Source organism: Ricinus communis, chromosome 8, assembly GCF_019578655.1.
Source record: "Ricinus communis isolate WT05 ecotype wild-type chromosome 8, ASM1957865v1, whole genome shotgun sequence".
In the NCBI taxonomy this organism is placed as follows: Eukaryota; Viridiplantae; Streptophyta; class Magnoliopsida; order Malpighiales; family Euphorbiaceae; genus Ricinus; species Ricinus communis.
Window position 1 is genome coordinate 20473871 of NC_063263.1, and position 27683 is coordinate 20501553.

General features: G+C 32.6%; 1 long non-coding RNA gene and 2 pseudogenes across 1 annotated transcript; all 3 read right to left on the reverse strand.

Moving 5' to 3' along the window:
* Window positions 1–10565: 10565 nt before the first annotated feature.
* LOC107261917 lies at window positions 10566–18070 on the reverse strand (annotated as a pseudogene).
* A 147-nt stretch (window positions 18071–18217) lies between these two features.
* Window positions 18218–22081, reverse strand: LOC125370937 (annotated as a pseudogene).
* An 892-nt stretch (window positions 22082–22973) lies between these two features.
* LOC125370797 lies at window positions 22974–24880 on the reverse strand. The gene is made up of 3 exons (XR_007216870.1): window positions 24706–24880; window positions 24108–24172; window positions 22974–23213 (listed from the first exon to the last, which is right to left on the reverse strand). It is a non-coding gene; the product is annotated as an uncharacterized LOC125370797 (long non-coding RNA).
* Window positions 24881–27683: the final 2803 nt, after the last annotated feature.

The following is a 27683-nucleotide window of genomic DNA, read 5'->3' on the forward strand; positions in this document are numbered from 1 at the left end:
AAAATCTTTGACCAAACACGATAATTAGAACCATCCAATTTAATATGGATTGGAGAAGAGATCTCATGAATGGTCATCGTCGAGAGTTTCTTACTATCATGAATCTCTTTGTTGTTAGTTTTAGTAGACATTGCAGCTAGATGATGGCTAGGGTTTGAACAAAAGAAGGCAGCGAAATTTTTTTTCTTTTGTTCTGATACCAAAATAATAATTGACTGAAAAATACTCTTATCTTTATTCCATATATCTCAAGGTATTTATATAAGATACCTAGACCTATTTAAGGTAGTCAACTATATAGGAATAATTACAGGAAATAAATAGAGGAATATTACAGCTATAATTTCTAAATAAGTATACAGCTATATATGCTAAGTTAAAGCTTCACAAGATTCAACTCTTGATTAGTTTTAAGACAAAAACATGGTTATGCTTTTAGTTTCAATGATATAACTTTGATTTTTGCTTGTTTTATAATGGTATTTTGCATGACAATGATTATTGCATGATTGTATTAATTCTATTCGAATTGATTTATTTAAATTTGGACATAAATGATAATCCTAGATACATTTCTATGTCACATAATATAACTCTTGAAAAGAAAAAAAAAGTGAGAGAATAAGAAAGAGAAAAACAAAAGAGATAAAGAAAGAAAAGAAAAGAAAAGGAGATAATATTTGATATGCACGATTGAATTCAAGGTAATAGAATTATTCACTAGACTGGGGCCAAAAGAAGAGGGCCACGTTCATCCTTTATCACATTACAACATTGAGAACAATAAGGACCTCCAAAGATAGAAGAGATTAAAGATTAGTGCGCTACCTTTGAAAAGTGCAAGACCAATTGCATCCGACTCCAAAAAGAAATTCAGATCGAGCTAGAAAACTTCCATATCAAAGAAAGAAAAGATTAAGCTTGAAGATACTGAAAGGAGTTCAAATCTCGTGGGCAATAAGTTCATAAGTCAATCTGGACCATGTCAGATACTATCTTTGAAAAAAGAAGCAAAGAAAAAATAGACAAATAAGTCCTACGGATTAGAAGACCTAGCTAGGAAAAAATTAAGGAAAAAAGTGAGAAAATATTCGACTAAAAAATCTGAATGGACTAGTTTATACCAAGAGTAGTATCATGTGAAATAGAAAATGTACCTGTTTGTTCCCTTATTCAATGAACAAAATTTGATTAGAATTTTTTGTCAAACTTGCACATGAATTTTCATTGTTTGCGCACTACTATAGAAAATAAAATAAAAAGTAGAATCTATGAGATATGAATAAAAGCAAGATCATTTTTTTTCAACTTTTTTTCTTGTGCTTCTTTCAGAAACATTCAAGAATTTGTAACTCTCAAGTTTCTATCGATCTTGATATCATGCATACCAAATCGGCAAAATCAGTGTCTTTCAGCTTTCATTCGAGAAATCTTATATTAGGAGAAGTCCTAAAAATCAATAGAATCATTTACAAGCTTGATAAAAGAGACTGCAAGTACTCGAGTAGCCAAATCTACAAAAGAAGAAAATAAAGAAAAGAAAATGCTAAGTTGAAAATTCGAAAGGGCAGCTGAGGCAAAAGTAAAAATATTAGCCTGCTAAGTTGAAAATCCGAAAGAGCAGCTTAGGCAAAAGTTAAGGCATAAAAGTAAGAAAACAAAAGAGATTTGGTTGCTATCTTCATGAGATGGTCACGAAGTCAACTGTCATTGCACAAGTATTAGTACAGTCCCCAGGCAAAATCATTCAGTCTTCGCATGCTTGAGTTATCTTTAGATCTGCACTTCCTGTCGTCACCATGACTTTCAAATCTTTGATATGAATCAATTGCAACATCAACCATTAGGCTCCATTCCTTGTGCCTGAACAGCAGGCGATTGAACTTTCAAAGTGTTGATGTTGATGGGCACTAGAATGCCTCTGTCCAAGCTAAATGATGATTTTTAGAAATGCATTACATGTCATGCATAACATGCATATCACGCACCCTCATTACTTTTTGCTTAATATAATCTTCATAAACTTGAATATATACCAGTAACCTGTAGCAGGAGAATGAACAAAAGTTCAAAAGAAAGAAAATGCTCGATGAATAAGAATCTAGCTACAACCAGTGTTGATCTATACTCAGTTTACTTTTCGAAGTAGAAGATCACCAATTGACACCCCGAAGTGGAATATCATCATACATCTCGAAGTGAAAGATCACAAGCCTATTTCCCATAGTGGAGAATCAATTCAAGTTTGAAGAATAAGTGTACTTCTTAAAGCAGAAGATTTCGAAATAGATAACTAATTTGCTCCCGAAAGTATAAGATCCAGAAGTGGAAAATCAATATTCTTCATTCTGAAGCGGAAGTTATCAGTTTGACACCCGAAAGTGGAAAAATTTACCAAATCACAACCAAAGCAAAAATTACGATATAGTTGCATCTCGAAGCAGAAAGTGATCAAGAAGCTAGAGGAAAGTCTCTACAAGTATAAATCATCTGGCGAGGTTCCCAAATCAAACAGGAGTGGTTCCTAAGTCAACAAGCACGGTCTCTAAATTAAAGCTAGATAGAAAGTCTGCACTAGCACAAGTCTACAAAGCGTGGCTTCTATACCTCACACAACTACAATTATCTTGAGGGAATGTCTTCAAGATGTAACGGGTGTGGTCCCCAAATCAAAGGCAGATAGAAAGTTTGCACCAATACGAGCCTACAAATCATGGCTTCTACAACTCACTCAACTATAATTATCTTGAGGGTAGGTCTTCAAGATGTAACAGGGGTGGCCCCTAAATCAGAGTCAGACATAAATTCTACACTAACACGAGCCTACGAAGCGTGGTTCTACAACTCACTCAACTATAATTATCTTGAGGGAAGGCCTTAAAGATATAACAGGCGTGGTCCTTAAATCAGAGTCAAATAGAAAGTTTGCACAAACTCGAGCTTATAAGGCGTGGCTTCTAAAGCTCACACAATTATAATTATCTTGAGAGGAGGTCTGCAAGATTCGACAGGCATGGCCCCTACATCAAACTCAGAAATTCTCCACCAGTTCAGCCTTTTGAAGCATAGCTTCTACAGTTCATATATCCTTTTGTCGTATCCTTGATATTTATGATCTTTCTCAATTTATTTCATCACATTTGTGTTCATATATTTTGACAAACTGGGAGCAGTTGTCAGCATCCATTTTTCGGATTTAGATATCAAGAGAATTACGGAAAACCCAATGATGAAAGTTACTATCTTTCTCGAGTCTCGGGAGATTGAGGACGAGCAAATTCTGGCTAGGATTGAGAATAATTAAATTAAAATTGCTTTTTTAGAATCAATTTGGACCTAATTGGCGGAAAAAAATTAAGCTTGAGGGGTGAAACAACAGTTTTTATAAGTTCAAGGACTAAACCATAAAAAATTTCAGAACTTTTTATCCCGTAACCAATCGGCTGTACACATAGCCAAATCGGCTCTATGCAATACCGGTAGGCTCTATGTAGTACTAGTTCGTCTAAAAATTTGATTTTCGCGTCGTCTTTTAGTATCTTTCAATTTAAAACGATAAAAAAATAAAATGACATCTTCAGAATATTTTATTCATAATTATTTGAATTTAATGGTTTTCATAATATTGTCAATATTTATCGATAATTATCATTAAACATTTTTTATAAGTCCAAAAACTAAATTTTTTATTATGGATATTTATCAAACAAAGTAGAATGTATATCTAAGTCTTTAGGGTTTCCTTAAGCATTCCTTTATAACTAGAAAAAGAAACCCTAAGCTTAGAAGTTTGCAATTTTCAGTAGAACGACAATAAGTTTTGAGCAATACATACACTTTCAAAAATCAAAATATAAATCTTAAACACTCTATATTCCTACCTTATTTTTGATTCAACCTCCTCCTCATCATTTGAGATCGAGGATCTGCATAATATGGTGGTAATCTGAGGGTTTCAAAGCATCCACATCATCATCTTTCCCTTCTCTTCTAATTTTCTTTATTGTTTTTCCTGCTTTCTTTATTAGAAATATGTTAGAGTTTTATGGTTTCTTTCTATGGTTGTTATTTCTTTTAATGTTATATGTGTTCGAATTAGATTTCTTGCATGATTTACATGTTTTTATGATATACATGTATCTTGGGTTTTGAAACGGATAACTTTTATGTTCTTCCATTTTGAATCTAATAATTTGAACATGTAGGATTTTGAATTTGATAATATGGTTTTACTGGATTTTGAATTTGATTAGTTAATAAGTAGGTAAACATAATTGATTTGTACTTCTATGCAATTCAATGAGATGTTAGGGTTATATAATTTAAATTTGGAATCTAGCTTAAATTATTATATTTGCCTAATGTTTGTTATAATTTCTTTAGGGTTTGTTTTATTTCTTTTAGGTTTTCTAGTTAAATTTCATATTTTTTATGCTTTTTATTTCATTTTACATGTTTTGATCAGTTTTATATCTTCCGTGCATGTGAAATCGGCTCCTGGGTGTGAGAAACTGAAGGAAAAAATACAAAAAGACCCTTTAAAGGTTTAGAGCCGATCGGCTTAGTGCAGAGTCAAGTCTGCTCTACGGTGAGCTGATCGGCTTTATGCCCTAAGCGAATTGGCTTTGCACATCTTAGCCCCTGATTTTTAGATTTTTAATGCGTTTTAGTGATTTCATGTTATGTACTTTGTTTTTAGGCAATTTGTTTTTTTTTTTAGTTGTAGGAAGGGTTGGAATAGTTAGATTTAACTTTCTGAACTTTTTTTCTATTTTATGATGCCAAATAATTGCTTTGTGATTGCCTAATTAAAACTAACATATAGACGTTGGGTTAAAATTGGACCCAACAAAAAAACTGTAGTCCATTAGGTTAATTAATTGATAATTAGGATAAATCTAAAATTAATGTAGACCAAGTGAAATTTACCATGCTTTAATTATAATTAGGTCATAATTAGGTTTAAGATCACGTACCTTCACATAAAAAATAGTCCATATAGGCTGAAAGGCTTGAAACTAAAGCGTAACTTGTAAATTAGTCTAGATTAAGAAGATTTTATACATAACTAATTAGTAAAAATAGGTTAACTAAATTTGGATTGGGCTTACTAAAAATGTGCTAGACTTAGGTGGACATCACATGCTATAGTGCTTAATGTGTAGAAATATTATTGTTGCATCTATAGGGAATAGTCCGTTAAACAATAAAATTAAAGACAAAGATAGTAGTTGTAAACAGATTAATGCAATTTGAAAAATACTAATGGAAACATTAATAAAAAAGTTTTCCAGAAGAAGACACTAGTTAATTTTACTAAATAAGATGGATGTTACAATTAATGATTAAAAATAGAGAGAGCTAATAGCGTAATTGGTTAAACCTCAAGGAGAATAAATTAATTAACCATTTATTTTATTACTTTACCTAGCAAGTATCACTAAAAGAAACCTACTGGAAAATTTGATAGAAGTAAAGTATGTTATTATAAGACATTCACTCTGAGAAACAGTAATTATTCCTGAATAGATTATCAAATTGGTCTTTAAAGGAAATTTACTACATAGGTACCTCAATAGTAAATTACCTAACAAGTCTTGGATTGAAAAATACCTAATAAGTCCTAGAAGGAAATGACTAGATTGGTCATTGTGGCATAGTTTGAAAATTATTAGAATGGTCCCTAAAGAAAATCACCACATATGCCCTAGACTATAAATTACTTGGCAAGTCCTTGGATAAAAAACTAACCAACTACTCCTTAATGGAAAATTAATGAATTGGTCCATGATGACAAAGTACATGATAAGTCCCTGAATGGACAATTACCTAATAGGCATTAAAGGGAATTATAATATTGTACCTAAAGATTACCATATTGCTCATAAACGGAGAATTATTGCATAGGCCCTAGATAGAAAACTAACGACTAGGTCCTTATATGCAAAATTACCAAATAGGACCATAATGGCAAATAATTGAATAGGTCCTTGGATGTAAAATTGCCATGTTGATCCTTGATAAAATTACCTGACAAGTCCCTGTATGTAAGTTTACCACAACAGTCTTGGATATAAAATTACTTGATAGGCTCTTAGAGGAAAATTAACATATTGGTCCTTGATAAAAAAAATACTAGTTAGACCCTAATAAAAATTATCAAATAAGTCCCCATATTGAGAACTACAAAATAAGTACCTAACTAGAAAATTACTAAATAGATCTCTTGTAAAATTACCTATTTAGTTCCTAGTTGTAAAAATTACCATGTAGGACCCTGATTGTAAAATTGTTTGGTCCTATATGAAATATTGCCCAACTGTCCATGGTTAGACAATTACCAAACTAATCCTGATAGAAAATTACTAGATTGGTCCCTTAATATATAATTACCAGATGGATTAGTTGAGATTGGACTATTACTATTTGGTCCTTAGTGGATAATTATCAGAACGGTCCCTAGGCATAAAATAACTATATATATAGGTCCATACAGAGAAAATTGCATGATTGATCCCTAGGTGGTAAATTATCTTATTCCTCAATGGAGAATCACCATATTTGTCCTAACAAAAGATTATTAGAGTGGTACTTATGGAGAAAATCTTTATTTCTTACCCCTGCATCAAATATAATAAGAATGGAATTTGAGGGCGGAAAGCTAACATATGTCAACATCTAATGATAGGAAAAGTATTGAGGGAGGTCATTGACTATTTAGCAACAGATTTACGATGAATCTGCAATGGAATGAAAACTTTTTCTCTTTAGCAACAGATTCATGACTAAATATCCACAATAAATTCGCGACAATAAATTTTGTTACTATTCTGTTGCAAATTACATCACCAAATTTTTACGCTGATTTTATTGGCAAATTGTCTATCACTAATTACTACGAATAAAGATATCGTAGCTAACAAAATTTTTTGTCCCACCTTCTTTTTAGCTTCCCACTCATGTATTTATTTAGTGACGGGATTGAACTTTTAAAAAATAATTCCCACCCAATATTTTTATTTTCTCGCTTATTTATTCAATTAGCGGGGAAATAATTCGTCACTAATTTTAAAATAAGATCTTCCATACCATTTTTTTTATTTTTCTGCTTATTTAATGTTTTAGCGACATATTCTTCTCTGTCGTTCAATCTATTATTTATGTATTTACCTTTTCTTCTTTACTCCATTATTTCTTACTAGCTAAATTACCATCACCGTTCCTGAGCTTTTGGGCTAGTATAATAAAGTCTCTAATCTTTAATTTGTAATACCAAATTATCTGAATTTTGATTTTAGTATCACAAAAGTCCCTCACACTATTTTCAACAAAAACACAGCCGGAAAACTAATGTGGTTTAAGATTTTATTTATAAATTTATTAATTATATTCCATGTGCCCTTTGAGCTACTGTGTGTGGTATGTTGCAATAAGAAGATTATTGCAAGGTTATGATTGTGGTGGTTATAAGATTACGAAAATAGTGAGAAAATAAGAAAAGGATTTTCTTATTGTATTTGGCGACTGAGAAAATAAAAGAAATAATTTTTTCTTAAAGTGATAAAAGAAAGAAGATGAGTTCTTCTTTCTTTTTTGATTACTTTCCTCGCGTATGTATAAGACCGAATCTATTCGATTTCTAAAAAGGATTACTAATCCTTAACTTTTCGAGGAATCCTTCATCAGTGGTTGTGAATGACCGATTTACCGGAAAAGATATGGTACTTGATTCGATTTCATTATATGGGTCGGGAGTAATCAAAAAATCCAAACTTAGTATAATATCTTTTTGAATCTTGGATATAATGTTACCAATAATTGTACTAATCCACATATGTCCCTATCAATCAGTACTGGTTGAAAAAAATGAAAATTTCCGTATTTGTATTTACTTAGATGAGAAATGTAAAACGAAAAGAAAATACTGCCTATCTTACCTCCTCTACGTTCTTGACAGCCCATCTTTGTCTCAGTAGAGTCTTTCAGTGGCATGTTTCGGTCCGGATTCGTTATAGTTCCTCCTGTGATACTCCAACCACCCCATGAATTGGTTATTCCTAAACGAGTCATGAAGGGTATAACGAACATACCTTGTCTCCACATTAGATCGAGAACGGGGTCAGAGGGATCAAAAACTGCTAATTCATAAAGAGCCATCGAACTGGCCCAACCAGCAACTAAAGCTGTCTATTAGTTCAAGCGGAATCTAAGACGAATCTCCACACCAAGACGATTACGCGCATCTGAGAAGGCAAGTCTAGGTTGATGAATCATTACCCTGATGATATAAGAAAAAAATGGCCATCAAGCCTCTAAATCTATCCCTCAAGTTTTTCATCTCTTTCTCACCGAAACAAAGAAAAATTCCAAATTAGAATCTCGGCAAGAAAAGCGAAAAGTTTTCATAAGCAACCTCAAGAGAAGAAAATGGACATTTGATTTATCTCTCTCCTTTTCTATGTCTCAGTTAACTAAGAAATAGTGGCATCCCCTTTTTATTTGGTTGAGATAATAAGTGGTAAGTGGAAGTGGAGTATAACAAGAACAAAGAAAAAAGGAAAGAGATTTTTCTTTTGTTGACTAACAAAAGACCTAGCAAATAAAAATATATTTTATTCCATGTATCTTCAATCCAGTTAATGGCATGAAATTTAATTAATAAAATTATAATTAAACTTTTTCACATATGGCATGATATATTAACTTTTTAGCTTTTTTTTGCTAAAAAAAGTACAAAGAATTTTTGTGATATTGAAATCAAAATTCAAACAGCTTTTTCTATCATTATTTCTATCTCTCTCTCTTTTATGTTTCTTTTAATCTTTTTATTTTCCCTCTCTCTCATTATTTCCTCTCTCTCTCTCTCATATTTTTTCTCCTTATCTCATTCATTTATTTTTTTCTTTTCATTTCTTTCCTACACATTGGCCTGCATATTGTGCAAGATTAATAAAATAATTTTAATGTAATATTAAAAGTTTAAATAATTAATTTATATAATCTTAATTATATAAAATTATGATTATTTTAAAAGATCCATTTTATAATAAAATGAAATAAGTTTTTTTATAATAAATTTAACTTTTAACTAAATTATTTTAATTCATAATATATTACTTTTGATTCTTTTCATTTTTATAGAAAACTTGTTGACTTTATATTTTATATTGTTGCTCAATAATTTTCAAAAACTTTATAATTTATATATATATATATATAAATATTTTAAAATTATCTTATAAGAGTACAGTAAGCTTTTTAACCTCATTACTTGAAATAAACATATTGATAATCGCCTTCCATGAATACCATTATTTTCTTTATAATGAATTATTTAATATTTATATAGTTACTTTTTCATGTTTATTTAATAAAATATAGTTTTGTATACTAAAACGTATAAAATATTTACTCTTCTCAAAAAATTTCATAAAATTAGTTATGTGACAGTCTGACTTAGAGAAGCAGTCCGACGAGGGCGGGAAGTCAACGCTGCGGCAAAAATAGGATGCCTAGACAAGGAGCGGCTTCTAGCAGGCTTTTAGGATGGCAACACTCTATGGTATGGGGGTACATGAATGAATCGAGTTGCACATCGAAATTGGGTGGGGAATAGTTAATAACATATATGTAAATAGTTCGAACTAATCACATGATGCGCTTCTTGGTTGTTTAGCTATGGAGTTGTAGGAACTCCAAAGTTAAACGTGCTAGGTTCAGAGAAATTCCAAGATGGGGTACCTCTTGGGAAGTTCTCGGACCTGCTAAAGGGACAAAACCGTGTGGGGGCGAAAGTGAACAATATCTCATATGATATGGTTCTGGGTCATTACAAGTTAGATAAATTGAAATTCAAAATTAAATTAGTAGCTTTATAAATCGAATTGCAGTATAAAAGATAATAATATTCTAGCATAAAAGTAATGGTGCTTACATTTTAAATATCAAGCATATGGAGAGCAACCTTAATGTAAAAATATGTATTGAAGTTTAAACAAGAAAGGAAGGTATTAAGATCAAATTAGGAAGTTAAACTTTTAGACTCTAGTACACCATAATGTTAGTAAGTGATCTTAACAGACATCTCTTATATTCTTATAGACGAATCAATTAAATTAGATGTCACTTACCTAGATGCGATACTTGTCCCTCGAAGTGAAGGTCAAGACCATAACATTGAAAATTCTGAATCTAATCTCACTTTTCTTAGGTTGAACTACTGTCCATCTTCCCTCGATGAGAAAAGAATTAAAATAAAAGCCTATGATAATTTAATCGTACAAAAAATATATAATAAGGATTTTCATATACTCTTAGGCATTTTCTTAAACATAACTTTTTTTTCTAAATTTTAATTTTATAATAGATAAAGTTAAAAAGGAAACTAGATTAGGTAAGACGAGTGTATTCATTTATACATAAAGAAATTAACTTTTCATGAAGCCTACATCAATAAAGCCAAGCGTAACTTATTTATTACAATAAAACATATTTTCTAGATTTCATTTCAACATTGTGATTCATAAAGAAATTAAAAAAAGAAAAGATATTAAATGCTAAATGTTTTAACATCCGGATGGAAATATTTTTTCCGTAAGTTTAGGTTTGATATTTGCACACTTAGATTTTGGAGGTCCTTCAATTCCATTATATGTTAAATTAATATCGGCTAGCTCCACCTTCTCACATGGGGCTGGTTCTTTGAAGAGCCCTTAATATTCTTGAAGCTGATATTGCTAATCTTAACTTTTGATGGAATATGATAAGATAAAGGAAATAATCAATCAAATTTAGTTTATAATTATGTCTATATATATTAAGAATTCTAAAAGTCTACTTTACTTTTAATTACTTACCTTTGGGTTGCACTGATTCCATGGACAATACAATTGATCTATAATGATAGGATTCCACATATTTTCCATTTTAATATCTTCAAAATGCATATCAGATACAATGCCACTATATGATCCAGGCCAAGTCTTTATTCTCACTCTATTAGTAGTATTGGAGATGGTGCAATTCTTTACAAAAAATCCAGATACTGGTTCTTCATTCTTAAACTTTCCTAAGCTCCCCACACTAATTCCATGTCCGGGTCTACATCTAACATTAGTGACACATATCTGTTGGCTACCATCACCGAGGGAGATACAGTCATCACTAGTACTAATATTTGAATCAGTAATGTTGATCCTATTTGATCGTCCGATATGAATACCATCTGTGTTTGCACTAGTTGTAGGTGCAGTAATTGTAAAGTTTTGAAAGGTGAGGTCCTTGCATCCTAAGATATTTACGTGAAAATTCTTGCTCTGGATAGAAGCTATATCTTGGACAATGCTATTGGTGATAAAATTGAACCTTAAACTCTGAGCAATATTTAAATGAATAAGAAACATATGGAAAAAGTTTGTCAGTACCATTGTAAAACAATCTTGTAAAATAAAAAATATGCGCAAGATATTGTTTTGATACACTTACAATTGGAAGTGAATTGCATTTAAGATTTTGGGCACAATTATTATTTTTCCAAGCAATTTCTCCTTGCCTATCAAAAGTCCCTCCACCGTTTAATATGAATTGATCAATATATGAAAAGATAATCCAACTATCTGCTTTACTATGTGCACTAGGGTCAATTGGTGCCTTTATCGTTCCTCGAACTTGAAACCTTATGGCACCTTTACAAGGACCTTTTATATCTGCCTCACTTAGGAAATATACCCCTTTAGGAATTACAATTTTGTTTGACCCCATTGTTGCACATGCATCTTTCCAAGCACTTAACAACGCCTAACAAGGAAAAAGAATTGAGGATTCTTAGCTAAAAGATCAAGAAATATTAAGAATGATCTTAGTAATGAAATGTGTATTTATACCTTACTGATATCAGATTTGCCATCAGCTTTGGCACCATATTTTCTTACATTGAAGACATTGACATTAGCTTCGGCTACAAAAGTCAAGAATAAGAATAGAGATAGTAAGCATACATGAATTTTGGTTGTCATATCTTTTTGGTATATATATGCTTACTTTCTTTTCTAGTTTTCTTGCTTAAAATTTGTTAAATTGCAATAATATGAATGTGTCTCTTTTGCTTTATTTATTGAAGTAGGCGGTGGTGTTTCCATGTAAATTTTTTGCTTCTATTTTTGTCATTTGTTTTGATAGCTTACCTTAAATGAGCAAACCTAAAGATTTCTACCGACTAAGTTATAACTAATTGCTAATATTGTTTGCTTTTCGATGTCTCTTATTGGTATCTTTCTTACAATTTGAGTCCTTATAGAATAATATGTAAAAATAATATTTTTTTTTGAAAAGTTATTATTATTTATTCATATGAATACTAAATATGGTATATCATAATTGGTTGCTTGTCTATATGTACTCTTTAAATCACATGTGATTTTAATATTTAAAAAATTAACTTTTTGCACCATTCTTTCCCAGTTTTTTTAGCTCAACCTTGTTGTTTGTCATGAAATAGACTCTATAACTAATTATGCAGATTAAATTATAATTAGAGATTGTACATATCTATGTGATCAAAGTTTTATTCATTTACATTCTTAACATTGTTGGTGTATACGGACAAGATAATTTTTTTTAATTAAAATGGATTTACATTCATAAGATATAAATATAAAACATTATTAAAATATAAAACTCTATTTATTGACACAAGTAAATCCAAAGAGATTGAAATCAGTAAAAGCAGTAAGAACAGTCATAAGAATATCACCATTATGACAATTCAGTCCTATAAAAATAAATTAGACCTTAACTCGAACCAATTTACGCGATTAATAGAATGTTTATATTAAAGTTGATAAACTCATTAGTATATATATATATATATATATATATATATATATATATATATATATATATAAACCTACAAACAAGTTGCTAAGTAAAAAAGAGAAAATATATTTAAAATATTACTTTCATATATATATATATATATAGATGCTGTGACACCTGTAAAGGATGTCAAACATACATTGTATGCAAAGACTGATACATAACATATTTCTTAACTACTAACTTTTAACTCACAAATTAATATGTATAACAAAAACTATTTATATGAGTCATACATATCACACACCAAAAAGCGCACAACATTAAATAGTACACTTTTTTTTATATACCCATAAAATGCTTCAGATTTATACATGATAATGAAATCCACTTGACATGTCACGTCCAAGAAAGAAAAACTGAGGGCGACCTCCTGCTGACCTACCCGACACAATGCTAGTGCGACAGACGTAAATGTTTCGTCAAAACCAATTATAATTCTTCTAATCCTGAAAAAGAAATAATGCAAAGGAGTGAGCCTGCAACTCAGCAAAAGAATAACATAATTTCCTATGAAAAATAACACAATCAAATGTGTAGTACTATCAAACATCAAACCATTCGATATTTAATTATGACTTTATAGTATTTACATAAACCTTGTCATAGTATTTTCTTTAGGATAGCAATGAACTTGTGAATTACATTTAATTCCATAATAGTATATATATTTTTATCTTCATGGATCCCCATACGCACACAGCTAACCATAATCTTATGGGAAATTCCATATCGTACACAGCCTTGCCTGATTCACAAGTAGTATTGCGTCCTTACAATCATCCAACCATAATTCTTATATATATATATATGTATATTTATATATATACCATTTAAATAACTAACATCTCCATAATATATAAGAAACCATAATAATACCTATGATATACTAAAAATATACCATATTCCAACATGGCAGATTTAATAGTGTGCATTCACAAATACACCAAAAATTCCACATTAGGAATTCCAAAACCATATTCTTCAGATCAGTAATATTATAAGTCTAGATTAATTTGAAACTGATTTTACATCAAATGGATGTGTATAGAAAGAGAAACATCAAAAACATTCTACCATGGTCAAGCTGTCAATAAAATTAAGCAACAGAAAGTATGATCCAGATTGGCCATCAAAACAGCAAAATCAAGCTTCCTCTATTTCTATAACATTTGTAAATTACATTACAAATTTTCTATAGCAATAAGTAGCGCTCCATTTGGAGTTATAAAACTCCAGATATGGCTAAATCAAATATATTGTTCACATTATAACAGGACACCCGAATTCACCATTCAACATTCATATAGAATATTAAGTTATTCACTTACCTTTGTTGCTCCCTTCCCTTTGCTTGAGCTTACTTGGGTGTCACCCTCATTTCAAATTGGTTTAGCTGAAATAGATCATAATTCACTTATTTTTAAACAGCCAAAGTTAATAGAACTTCATATAGCATGATAACATCACTAAACTCTCTACATATGTGTGGCTGCCAACTATGACAGAATTAATAGGGTGAATTTAAAAATCCACCAAAACTTCTATACAATAAATTTCATAATGAAACTTTTCAGATCACTAACCTTATGTGTCTAATATAATTTAAAATTGATTTTGTTTCAATTGGAGGTGTATAGAGAAATATCCGTACAAAACAATCAACCTTACTCAGACCAAAGATGGAAACTGAACAATAAAATGTATTCTCTTATTATACTAACATAGAGCCTGATTCATGTCACGACCCCACCCGTGGGCCCGTGACCGGCACTAGGGAATGGGTAGGCTTAAGGCCACCGAAACCCGTAGTAAGCCTGACACTCACTGATTTAAACAAATCTCATCTCAAATTAATATTATTAAAACCACAAATTATCTTAATAGCTACATTCTACATAAATACTTCGGTCTGCCAGAAAAACTAGGCGAGACCTGAAGCTCAGAAAATTTACAACTGATACATCTACTAATTACTACTGCGGAGAATCTAAGATTTACCAATTTACATACCAAATCAAATACATCACCCGATGATGAAGGAGTCGGGTTATTGAATAAGAGTCGCGGGAGAACTAACAGTCACGAATCTGAAAAAAACATAAATGGAGACTGTCAGTCTCGAGAGTGAGTTAAAATCAAATAATCTAGGGACTATTGCTTCTTCACAGGAAATATTAATTATTCGAGTCAAAATATCAACCATGCACGTAAATACAAATCACATTATAATCATACCATAATAAATAAATAAATGAATAAATAAAAATATATTTTTACTTTTACGGGACTAGTGGCTCGGTAGAACCCTAAACCCCAAAATCTAGTAGCCATTCGGCTCTCTTAATCCAATAAGACTGGCGCCCAGAGAGCAAGCTCGATCAGGGTCCTTACCTCCAGCCTGAACACTTGAATTCCAAATAAGCCGGCGCCCAGAGAGCATCGCTCGATCAGGGACCTTAACTCCGGCAATCAACTGAACTCAGCCCAGAGCAATGCTCGATCAGGCGACAAATCCATAATAATCTTATATCCATGATCATTACCGCGCGTCTGATATAACCCATCAAAGTGGCATGTTCTACAAGCCACATTTCCCAATTCGCAATCATCACATATAATAAATATCATTATCTGATGAACTCAACCAACACATATCGAAATAAAGATTAAAGATTTAAGGTAAAACAACGTGCAATTTGTGAGGGGAAAAATAATAACGCTTATCTTATTATAACATACTAATAATAATATTTATATTATTTCAAATATTAATAATCAAGTGAAATCATTTATCTTGCGATACTAATAATCATATTATGCATGAACTTTCAAAATAGCATATTAAATCAGACTTAGCAATAGTGCAATGATTAAATGACTTTAACTCACAGGATTGGGCGACCTCCTAGCTCTGCTCCGGTGCCTCGGTAGGAGCGAGCCGAACGAACTGACAATCTAATCACGGAAAACAATTTATCAATACGCTGAGACAATCCATCATTAATCCTAGGTCTAGACTCCTAGGACTGACTGTCTAAGAATCTCGACTCGGGAGAATTCTACCGAAAATCCGGCAGAACCTCCCCTACAACACGAACATTACCCCCCGTAAAAACGGGTCCAAGACCTGCCAGAAGAACACTTCAAATATCCAACAATATAAACAACGGGAGTCGAGTCCCCAAACTTCACTATTTCCCGACTCCGCCACACAGCACAAAATACGAGGCAGGCAAACTGACAGACAATTATTTATGACTTACAAATATCATCAAATACTCAATATAATCCAATAGACACAATTAAACCAAGAATTTCTAAAATTAACGGGCCAAAGATAATTACCGAGACGCTTGATCGCTCGGTCGATGATCCGAACACACCATCGGACTCACAACGACGCGCTGATGACGATCCCTGCTTCTGATTTTTTGATCTGACACCCGACCATCCGGAGAGATTTACGGACGATCTAGACCGTCGATTTGCCAACGAAGCCCGATCGCCACGAAACCAGTGCCATCGCGAAGCTTGAGCTGAGGAGAGTCGGGATACGTCCTCCGATCATCCATCCTCCGGCCGGAGCTCGCCGGAAAAGCCCAAAAACGGGCTGCCTCCACTTCTCGCCCAAAAGGAAGCTCTCTCCAAGGGGAGTTGATCGCCACCGAGATCGGCCGGAAGGCCAACGGCCGGAAGCGCCAAAGCCGCCGCCACACGCACGATTCCGGCTGCTGCTGCCGCCAGCCGCCGCCCGGCGCCCACGCCCGACGGCCGCCACCGACTGCGTCCCCTCACTTTCTTCCCGACACTCTCTCTCTCCTCCTTTCTTCTTCCCCGATTTCTTTCCCTTCAATATCGACATTTGACCCCTGAACTTTTCCTTATTACAATTTGGTCCCTCAACTTTCTTAATTACTTACAATTTCATCCCGCAGAATTCCAATTTGACCCCCAAATTTCTTTTTAGCCTTTCAATTAAGCCCCTAACTATTTAATTTGGGCCAAATTCGAATTATTGAAAATACATCATTACAAAAATACCCCTGACCGACATATTTATTTACAAAAATACCAAACTCACAAATTTCCATTAAAACCCCATAAAAATAAAATTATACTTTTAATCCTTATTCCAAAATAATCCTCCAATTAAATCCTATACACAATTAAATTAAATAATCAATTTTCAACTTAAAATTTAATACTACTAATCAATTATAATACCAATTTTCTCAAAATTCTTTTATAAAAACATCCCTTACAATTTCTATCATAATTTTCCAATATATAATTTTATTTATATAAATATGCATTTGGGAAAATTTGAATAACCAAAATATAATCATTTCTCAAATAGTTTACTTGAATAAAAATAAAGCTAAAATTAACTTAAATAAAAACTCACTATTAAATATATATAAAAAAAAAAATTCCGGGTGCTACAATTCAGATCGAGCTAAAGAAATAAAAGTTTTAGATGACTCTTTAAAGTTTCTATATCATTAAAGAACACTCAATTTAAAGCTTCCTAACTCAAGATATGATCAAAATAATAAGACTGAAAAACTAGGTCTTTAGAACTCGAATTCTATGTCTTCTAAACCCTAACTCAATTCAACAAAATATTAAAATTACTTACCAAATAAACCTCTAGAGCCTTTGTAGATGAAGATTAAGATCAAAAATGGATTCTAAACCTCCAAATTCCACTTGAAAATTCAGTTTTCTCTTTTGTTTTTTTTTTGAAGAAGAAGAAGAAGAAAGAAAGAAGAAGGAAGAAGAACTACCACCTTTTCTTTCTTCTTCCCCTTTTCTATCATATTAATAATATTTTTTTTGAAGAACTACCACCTTTTCTTTCTTCTTCCCCTTTTCTATCATATTAATAATATATTTTTTTTAAAGTTCAATTAACCCCTTAATTTTTTTTGCCATTAATCAACTCAATCCCTTAACTTTCTAATTCTTATTATGGACTTAATTGTAACATTTATAATATTCTTCTATTTAACATTAGCACTAATACCATACATCTCTCATGCATTTCTCATATCTATATGATATGCATGTTATAAAAATAAATGCAAATGCATTAGGTGGGCATTACATTTTCTTCCCACCTTAAAGAATTTCGTCCCCGAAATTAAAGTGACTCACCATTCTCAGAAAATAAGTAAGGGTATTGAACTCTCATGTCTTTTTCCACTTCCCATATAGCTTCTTTTGTTGAATGTCGACTCCACTTAAACTTTACTATTGGAATTTCTTTGTTACGTAACTTCTTTACCTGCCTATCAAGAATACCAACAGGCTCTTCTTTATAACTTAAATCTTCAGTTAACTATATTTCTGACTCTTGTACTATATGGCTAGGATCAGATCTATATCTTCTTAACATGGAAACATGGAACACGTCATGTATCTGCGATAATTCCTGTGGAAGTGCTAACCGATAAGCTAAGGGACCAACTCTTTCCAATATCTCATAAGGGCCAATGTACCTCGGACTTAATTTTTCTTGCTTACCAAACCGTATAATGCCCTTCCATGGTGACACTCTCAAAAATACTTTTTCACCCACTTCATACTCCATCTCTCTTCTATGCTTGTCCACATAACTCTTTTGTCTGTCTTGTGCAGCCTTTAAGCATTTTTTAACTATTTGAATCTTGTCTACAGTTTCTTGTATCAATTCAGGACCTTCTAATTGTCGTAACCCATCCATATCCCAACAAATAGGACTTCTACATCTTCTACCATATAAAGCTTTATATGGAGCCATACCGATACTCGAATGATAACTGTTATTATAAGCAAATTCAATCAATGGTAAGTGCTCATCCCAATTCCCTTTAAATTCAAGCATACAAGCTCTTAACATATCTTCTAATGTTTGAATTGTCCTCTCCGATTGTCCATTTGTTTGGGGGTGAAATGCTGTACTGAAATGTAATTTTGTCCCTAAAGCTCTTTGCAAACTTCCCCAAAAATGAGATGTAAACCGTGGATCTCTGTCTGACACAATTGATGTTGGCACTCCATGTAATTTTACAATTTCTGACACATATATTCCTGCCAATTTGTCTAGTGAATCACTTTGTTGCACAGGTAGAAAATGAGCTGATTTCGTAAGTCGATCAACAATTACCCATATGGCATCATGCTTCCTAAAGGTTCGAGGCAATCCCAGAATAAAATCCATCATTATTTTTTCCCATTTCCACTATGGGATAGACAATGGATGAAGCTTACCAGCTGATGCCTGATGTTCAGCTTTTACTTGTTGACATGTCAAACATTTTGCTACACATTCAGCTGTATCTTTCTTCATTGTAGGCCACCAATAAAAAGATCGTAAATCCCTGTACATTTTAGTACTTCCCGGATGCATTGCGTATGGTGCATAATGGGCTTCATTTAGAATTTCTTCTTTCAATTCTCTTATATTTGGAACATAAATATGTCCATTAATTAACAACATCCCATCGTTTCTCAACGCAAACTGTTCATTCATTCCTTGTTGTACTTTATCCTTCATTTTTCTTAAATATGGATCACTCATATGCTTTTCTTGAATTTTACTGTCCAATAAAGGCTTGACATGCATACTTGCAAGAAGTATATCACCTCAAAGTACAATTTCTACATGCAATGTTCTGAGCTCTATTAATGATTGTACTGCATGACAAGTCATTCCAGCACTTCTCACAATCGTTTTCCTACTTAAAGCATCAACAACTTTGTTGGCTTTTCCCAGATGGTAATCTATAGTACAATCATAATCCTTTAACAACTTCATCCACCTTCTTTGTCTTAAGTTTAACTCTTTTTGTGTTGGGATATATTTCAGACTTTTATGGTCAGTGAAAATCTGAAATGTTTCTCCATACAGATAATGCCTCCAGATTTTTAGAGCATGCATAATTGCTGCCAATTCTAGATCATGAGTCGGATAATTCAGTTCATGACTCCTTAACTGTTGAGAAGCATAAGCAATGACTTTTCCATTTTGCATTAACACACACCCCAATCCCTGTTGTGATGCATTTGTAAAAATTACATATCCACCACTTCCTGATGGTAAGGTTAGAACCGGTGCAGAAATAAGTCTTTTCTTCAATTCTTCAAAACTTTTCTCACATTTAGAATCCCATTAAAATATGACATTCTTCTTCAGCAAGTTTGTTAATGGTTTAGCAATGATTGAAAATCCTTCAACAAATCTCCTATAATATCCAGCTAATCCTAAAAAACTTCGTACCTTTGATACATTTTAGGGGATTCCCACTCCTTTACGGCTGCGATCTTCGAAGAATCAGGTTGTACACCATTTTCGGAAATAATATGCCCCAAAAATGCAATTTCTTCTAGCCAGAACTCACATTTATTAAATTTTGCATAAAGCTGCTTTTCTCTCAAAATCTGCAACACTATTCTCAAATTTTCTTCATGCTGCTCTCGAGTTTCAGAATAAATCAATATATCATTGATAAACACAATGAAAAAATGATCTAGATATGAAGTATTTTGTTCATTAAAGACATAAAAGCAGCAGGTGCATTTGTTAGTCCAAATGGCATCACAATAAATTCGTAATGCCCATATCGTGTTCTAAATGCAGTCTTTGGTATGTGTGCCTCTGCAATTCTCAATTGCCAATATCTAGACCTTAAATCAATCTTGGAGAATACAATTGCTCCTTTTAACTGGTCTAATAAGTCATCAATCCGTGGCAAAGGATATTTGTTCTTTATGGTAAAACAATTTAACTGCCTGTAATCAATACACAATCTTAAACTGCCATCCTTTTTCTTTACAAATAATACTAGAGCTCCCCAGGGTGATGTACTCGGTCTAATAAACCCTTTTTCTAATAATTCTTCCAGTTGCTTCTTTAATTTTTTCAACTCCAAGGGTGCCATTCTATATGGTGCAATTGATATTGGTGCTTCTCCAGGTATAGTTTCTATCTCAAAGTCTGTCTCTCGATGTGGAGGTAAACCCGGTAGTTCTTCTGGAAATACATCTGCAAATTCCTTCACTACTGGAATATTCATTACTCCTGGACTAACTTTGGATACATCCACCACATTAGCCAAATAAGCTTCACAACCCTTTTTGATTAAATGGAAAGCAGTGAGTCAGAAATTAAACAAGTTGAAATAATATTTCTTTCACCCACAAAAACTATTTTTCTCTGTTCTGAGGTCTCAATAACCACTTCTTTTGTGTGACAATCTATTATAGCATGATTCTTAGATAGCCAATCCATTCCTAAAATAACATCAAATTCCTTAAGTTTTATCACCACTAGATCTGCATACAGTGTGTTCCCATTTATGATCACTGGACAAGTTTTGACAATCTTATCTACAATTACAGTAACCCCAGCAGGCATTGATACACAAATGTTATACCCCAAGGTTTCTATATCGTTGTGGTTTTTCAATGCAAATTCATATGAAATGAATGAACATGTTGATCTTGGATCAATTAACGTATAAGCATCAAAACCATAAATAGAGATTTTACCAGTCACAATATCAGTTGTAGAAGGTGCTTCCTGTCTTGTCACTGCATACACTCTAGCTTGGGGCAGTGATTGCTGAGGTTGGCCTATATGTCCAGCCTGTACCATGTTAGAACCTCCTCGTCCCATTCCTCTACCTCTTCCTCTACTTACTCCTCCCTGAGTCATATTTTCACCTATGCTGCTCTGTCCTGAAACTTGACTTTCACTAGCTCGATTTTTACTCCAACAATCTCTGGCTATATGCCCCGGCTTACCACAATAAAAATAAAGTATCTGCCTTGGTCCCTAACACTCCTCACTGTGAAACCTATTACATTTAGCACATGGTGAACTATATCCTCGACTAACTGAAACACCTCCCTCACCTCTCTTACTCTCTACCCTACTTTGGCTGTAACCACTTCGCCCGCCTCTACCTGATATTATTGTAGCAGACTTACTCATATTTTGCTGGCTAACCCCTCTCCCATAATATTTACTCCCTTGAGACCCAGAACCTCTAAAAGAAATGTCTCTTCCTTTCCTTTCTGAACCACCATATTCATTTATCATCTTTCTTTTCTTAGCTGTCATTGCATCTTTCTCAATCAAACATTCTTCTACCCTCAATGCAGCCTCTAATAAAGTACTATAACTTGGTGGCTTCAAGGAAATCTTTTCCCGAATATCCATTCTCAATCCTTTTTCAAACCGTCTTTATTTTGCATCCTCTGTAGCCACTTCTTCTAACGCATATTTTGATAATCGAGAGAATTGCATTTCATATTCTGATACTGTCATGTATCCCTGTTCCAAGCTCAAAAACTCTATTTTTTTTTTCGATCTGTATACATTGGTGGTGTGTATTTATTTGCAAATTCCCTAAGGAAGTCATCCCAAGTTAAGGTCATTGGTCTATTTTTACTTCCTGGAATCAGATCCCACCAATCTAAAGCTGATCTTCTCAACAAAGATACAACATATTTCAACTTTTGCTCTAGTGTGCAATCTAGCCTGTCCAGCACCCTGTCTGTCTCCCGTAACCATTCTTCTGCTATCTCAGGATCAGTGATCCCCTCAAATTCTGTAGCTCCTTTTTTTTTAGCCTATTGTAGGTTTTATCTTTAGCCTCTGTTTCTCTAACTTCTACCATCGGTTGCATTATTGGTTGTTGGATTGGCTGAGTGGCTACCCGATTAACTATTTGCTGTAAAGACTCAAGAAATTGTTGCATTACCAGTGGCAATTCCTGAGCTGGTTGTTGTGGTGCATTTATATGCTCAACTCTATGCACAGACTCAGACTCACTTAGGTCAACAGGATTCTCAGTCGGCCCCTCTCTACTCATCCTATTAAAAATATAAACACTTATTTTTAATTCCTACATTCATATGCATCCCTAACATGTATATGCATTCATGCTTTTTAAATACTTTTACAATTCTATCCCAATGAATTTTAAACCGTGCTCTGATACCACTAAGTGTGACACCTGTAAAGGATGTCAGACATACGTTGTATGCAAAGACTGATACATAACATATTTCTTAACTACTAACTTTTAACTCACAAATTAATATGTATAACAAAAACTATTTATATGAGTCATACATATCACACACCAAAAAGCTCACAACATTAAATAGTACACTTTTTTTTTATATACACATAAAATGCTTCAGATTTATACATGATAATGAAATCCACTTGACATGTCACGTCCAAGAAAGAAAAACTGAGGGCGACCTCCTGCTGACCTACCCGACACAATGCTAGTGCGACAGATGTAAATGTTTCGTCAAAACCAATTATAATTCTTCTAATCCTGAAAAAGAAATAATGCAGAGGAGTGAGCCTGCAACTCAGCAAAAGAATAACATAATTTCCTATGAAAAATAACACAATCAAATGTGTAGTACTACCAAACATCAAACCATTCGATATTTAATTATGACTTTATAGTATTTACATAAACCTTGTCATAGTATTTTCTTTAGGACAGCAATGAACTTGTGAATTAAATTTAATTCCATAATAGTATATATATTTTTATCTTCATGGATCCCCATACGCACACAGCTAACCATAATCTTATGGGGAATTCCATATCGCACACAGCCTTGCCTGATTCACAAGTAGTATTGTGTCCTTACAATCATCCAACCATAATTCTTATATATATATATATATATATATATATGTATATTTATATATATACCATTTAAATAACTAACATCTCCATAATATATAAGAAACCATAATAATACCTATGATATACCAAAAACATACCATATTCCAACATGGCAGATTTAATAGTGTGCATTCACAAATACACCAAAAATTTCACATTAGGAATTCCAAAACCATATTCTCCAGATCAGTAATATTATAAGTCTAGATTAATTTGAAACTGATTTTACATCAAATGGATGTGTATAGAAAGAGAAACATCAAAAACATTCTACCATGGTCAAGCTGTCAATAAAATTAAGCAACAGAAAGTATGATCCAGATTGGCCATCAAAACAGCAAAATCAAGCTTCCTCTATTTCTATAACATTTGTAAATTACATTACAAATTTTCTATAGCAATAAGTAGCGCTCCATTTGGAGTTATAAAACTCCAGATATGGCTAAATCAAATATACTGTTCACATTATAACAGGACACCCGAATTCACCATTCAACATTCATATAGAACATTAAGTTATTCACTTACCTTTGTTGCTCCCTTCCCTTTGCTTGAGCTTACTTGGGTGTCACCCTCATTTCAAATTGGTTTAGCTGAAATAGATCATAATTCACTTATTTTTAAACAGCCAAAGTTAATAGAACTTCATATAGCATGATAACATCACTAAACTCTCTACATATGTGTGGCTGCCAACTATGACAGAATTAATAGGGTGAATTTAAAAATCCACCAAAACTTCTATACAATAAATTTCATAATGAAACTTTTCAGATCACTAACCTTATGTGTCTAATATAATTTAAAATTGATTTTGTTTCAATTGGAGGTGTATAGAGAAATATCCGTACAAAACAATCAACCTTACTCAGACCAAAGATGGAAACTGAACAATAAAATGTATTCTCTTATTATACTAATATAGAGCCTGATTCAGATCGAGCTAAAGAAATAACAGTTTTAGATGACTCTTTAAAGTTTCTATATCATTAAAGAACACTCAATTTAAAGCTTCCTAGCTCAAGATATGATCAAAACAATAAGACTGAAAGACTAGGTCTTTAGAACTCGAATTCTATGTCTTCTAAACCCTAACTCAATTCAACAAAATATTAAAATTACTTACCAAATAAACCTCTAGAGCCTTTGTAGATGAAGATTAAGATCAAAAATGGATTCTAAACCTCCAAATTCCACTTGAAAATTCAGTTTTCTCTTTTATTTTTTTTTCTTTGAAGAAGAAGAAGAAGAAAGAAAGAAGAAGGAAGAAGATGGAAGAAGAACTACCACCTTTTCTTTCTTCTTCCCCTTTTCTATCATATTAATAATATTTTTTTTGAAGAACTACCACCTTTTCTTTCTTCTTCCCCTTTTCTATCATATTAATAATATATATTTTTTAAAGTTCAATTAACCCCTTAATTTTTTTTGCCATTAATCAACTCAATCCCTTAACTTTCTAATTCTTATTATGGACTTAATTGTAACATTTATAATATTCTTCTATTTAACATTAGCACTAATACCATACATCTCTCATGCATTTCTCATATCTATATGATATGCATGTTATAAAAATAAATGCAAATGCATTAGGTGGGCATTACAAATGCTTACGTTTTCTTAATATATAATCTTTTTCTTTTATTTTTTATTTCTCCTTTCTTTCTTCTTCTCTCTTTTTTTTCCATTTCTTTCACTCTTTTTTCTTTCTCTATTATTACTCTTTCTTTATCTCTTTCCATTTTCTTTATCCCTTTCATGTTTTCTTATATTAATCTCGTTCAATTTGTCATTATTATTTTCTTCAAAGCCACCCATGTATGCGTCCTAGAAGTCATAAGAGTTTCTTCCTCAGACCAACGCATCCTTTCTGTTAATCTTGTATCAATCATATATTTCTTCTCATTGATAGAAAGATGTTATATAATACAAGAGTTTAATCTAATTCAAGCAAATAAGGGAATTTACACAATACAAGAGTTTCATCTAATCCTAATAAATAAGGAGATTTACATAATATAAGAGTTCTATTTAATCCTATCATCGAGTGATATACATATTAGAATTATCTCTGTTATGCCCACGTCTTCTCTCTGCAAGTCTTTTGATTAAACTTACTCTACTTGCACTATACAACTCTATTAGACGTGTCCACATCTTATCTATTTAAGTCTGCTGACTAGATTTATTTTTATATGCACCATACAACTCTATTAGGCATTTCCACACTTTATCTCTACAGGTTTGTCCACCTTAGTTTTCAATACGCCCCTTGAAGTTGGGGCATGGAGATTTTGAATTCCCAACTTGCCAACTAAAGTTGAAATGGTTTCTTTCCCAAGGCCTTAGTGAAAATATCGGCAACATGATGTTGAGACACAATGTACCGGTAGTAAGAAGGCCTTGTTGGATGCAATCATGAATGAAATGATAATTATTTCAATGTGTTTTATTTATTCATGATAGACTAGATTATTAGCAATATATAGCGGCTTGATTGTTACAATAAAGGTGAATAAAAGAGGGGTGAGGTACAGTTAAATCACAAAATAGCTGTTGTACCCATATTAATACACAAGCAGTGGTGACCATGGATCGATATTCAACTTTTATAGAGGAACGCCAGACTGTTGTCTGTTTCTTGCTTTTCCAAGAGATTAGAGAATGTCCAAGGAAAATGAAGTATCCGCTAAGTGAACACCGAGTGAGAGGACAACTAGCAAAGTCAGAATCATAATATGTTGAAAGAGATAAGCACTAGTCGAGGATAAAAATATTCTGGCGAAAGTGCTAATTTGCCCCCCTAAATTTGGAGCCAATAGGCAATTAGCTCATATTTTAATTTTCTAGCCAATTTATCCAGCAACTTAGTAAAAGTGGCCAATTCACCCTAATCAAATTACCTAGTCCATATAAAAGTTTCATTTGTTTTGATAGCTTACCTTAAATGAGCAAATCCAAAGATGCCTGTCGACTAAGTTATAATTAATTGCTAATATTGTTTGCTTTTCGATGTCTTTTATTGTTTTCTTTCTTACAATTTGAGTTCTCATATAATAATATGTAATTAAAATTTTTTTTTCAAAAATTTATTGTTATTTATTTATATGGATACTAAATATGGTATATTATAATTGGTTGCTTGTGTATATGTACTCTTTTAAAGCATATGTGATTTTAATATTTAAGAAATTTATTTCTTGCACCATTTTTTCCTAGTTTTTTTAGCTCAACTTTGTTATCTTTGTCATGAAATAGATTATGTCCTTGCTTTTAGAAGGCTTTCTATATTTGGAAAATCGTTTCTTTTTGAAAGACTTTGAATCAACTTTGCATTTCCCTTTGCAACTAGACACGGGCTCTATTGGGTTGTACTCAAACTGGTTACAGAAGAATGGATCCTTGAAGGTGCAACCCAACCTACTTCTCCAAAGCAAACAGAACCAAACACAAACCTTAAACACATAGCCCAATATCCAGATGGAAAGGTAAAGATCTCATTCAACAGAAAGTCAACTTCCTCTAGATTTTCTGATGATGGTTCTTCAACCTCGACCATAGATATTGGAAGGGTATCCAAAATTCCTTCTGTTATCTATGCCCCTTACAAAGAACCAATTCCATCTAAAACTCAACCCAGATTTTCAACATCTGATGTTCCAAATATACTTCAGAATGTTGATTACCAAAGCAACATCCCTAGACCAGTCTACACTGATCCAAAGAATGATGACGAAGATATAGAAATGACCTCTACCCCATCTTCACCATCACCATCGGCCATTACCCAAAACCTTGAAGTAGAGATCAACATGATTTCAAAAGAGTTTGAAATTGATAAAAAACTCTTGCATGAAGATTTCTATTCAAAGAAAAACCATCTTAAGAAACTTTGGTTTTTTAAGAATTTTTTAAAAGAAAAAGATAGTATTCAGGAAAAATACTATCAATTTTGTATTCAAAACAAAGCCCAAATCAAATTTTTTGATTGGTTTCAAATTTATTGCAAAGAGCATGGTCACTCATATCCTTTTAAAGATAAGAGTATTAGTCCTGTCACAGTAAGGAACAAAGCCCCTGAGTGGAAGGTAGGAGAAAACC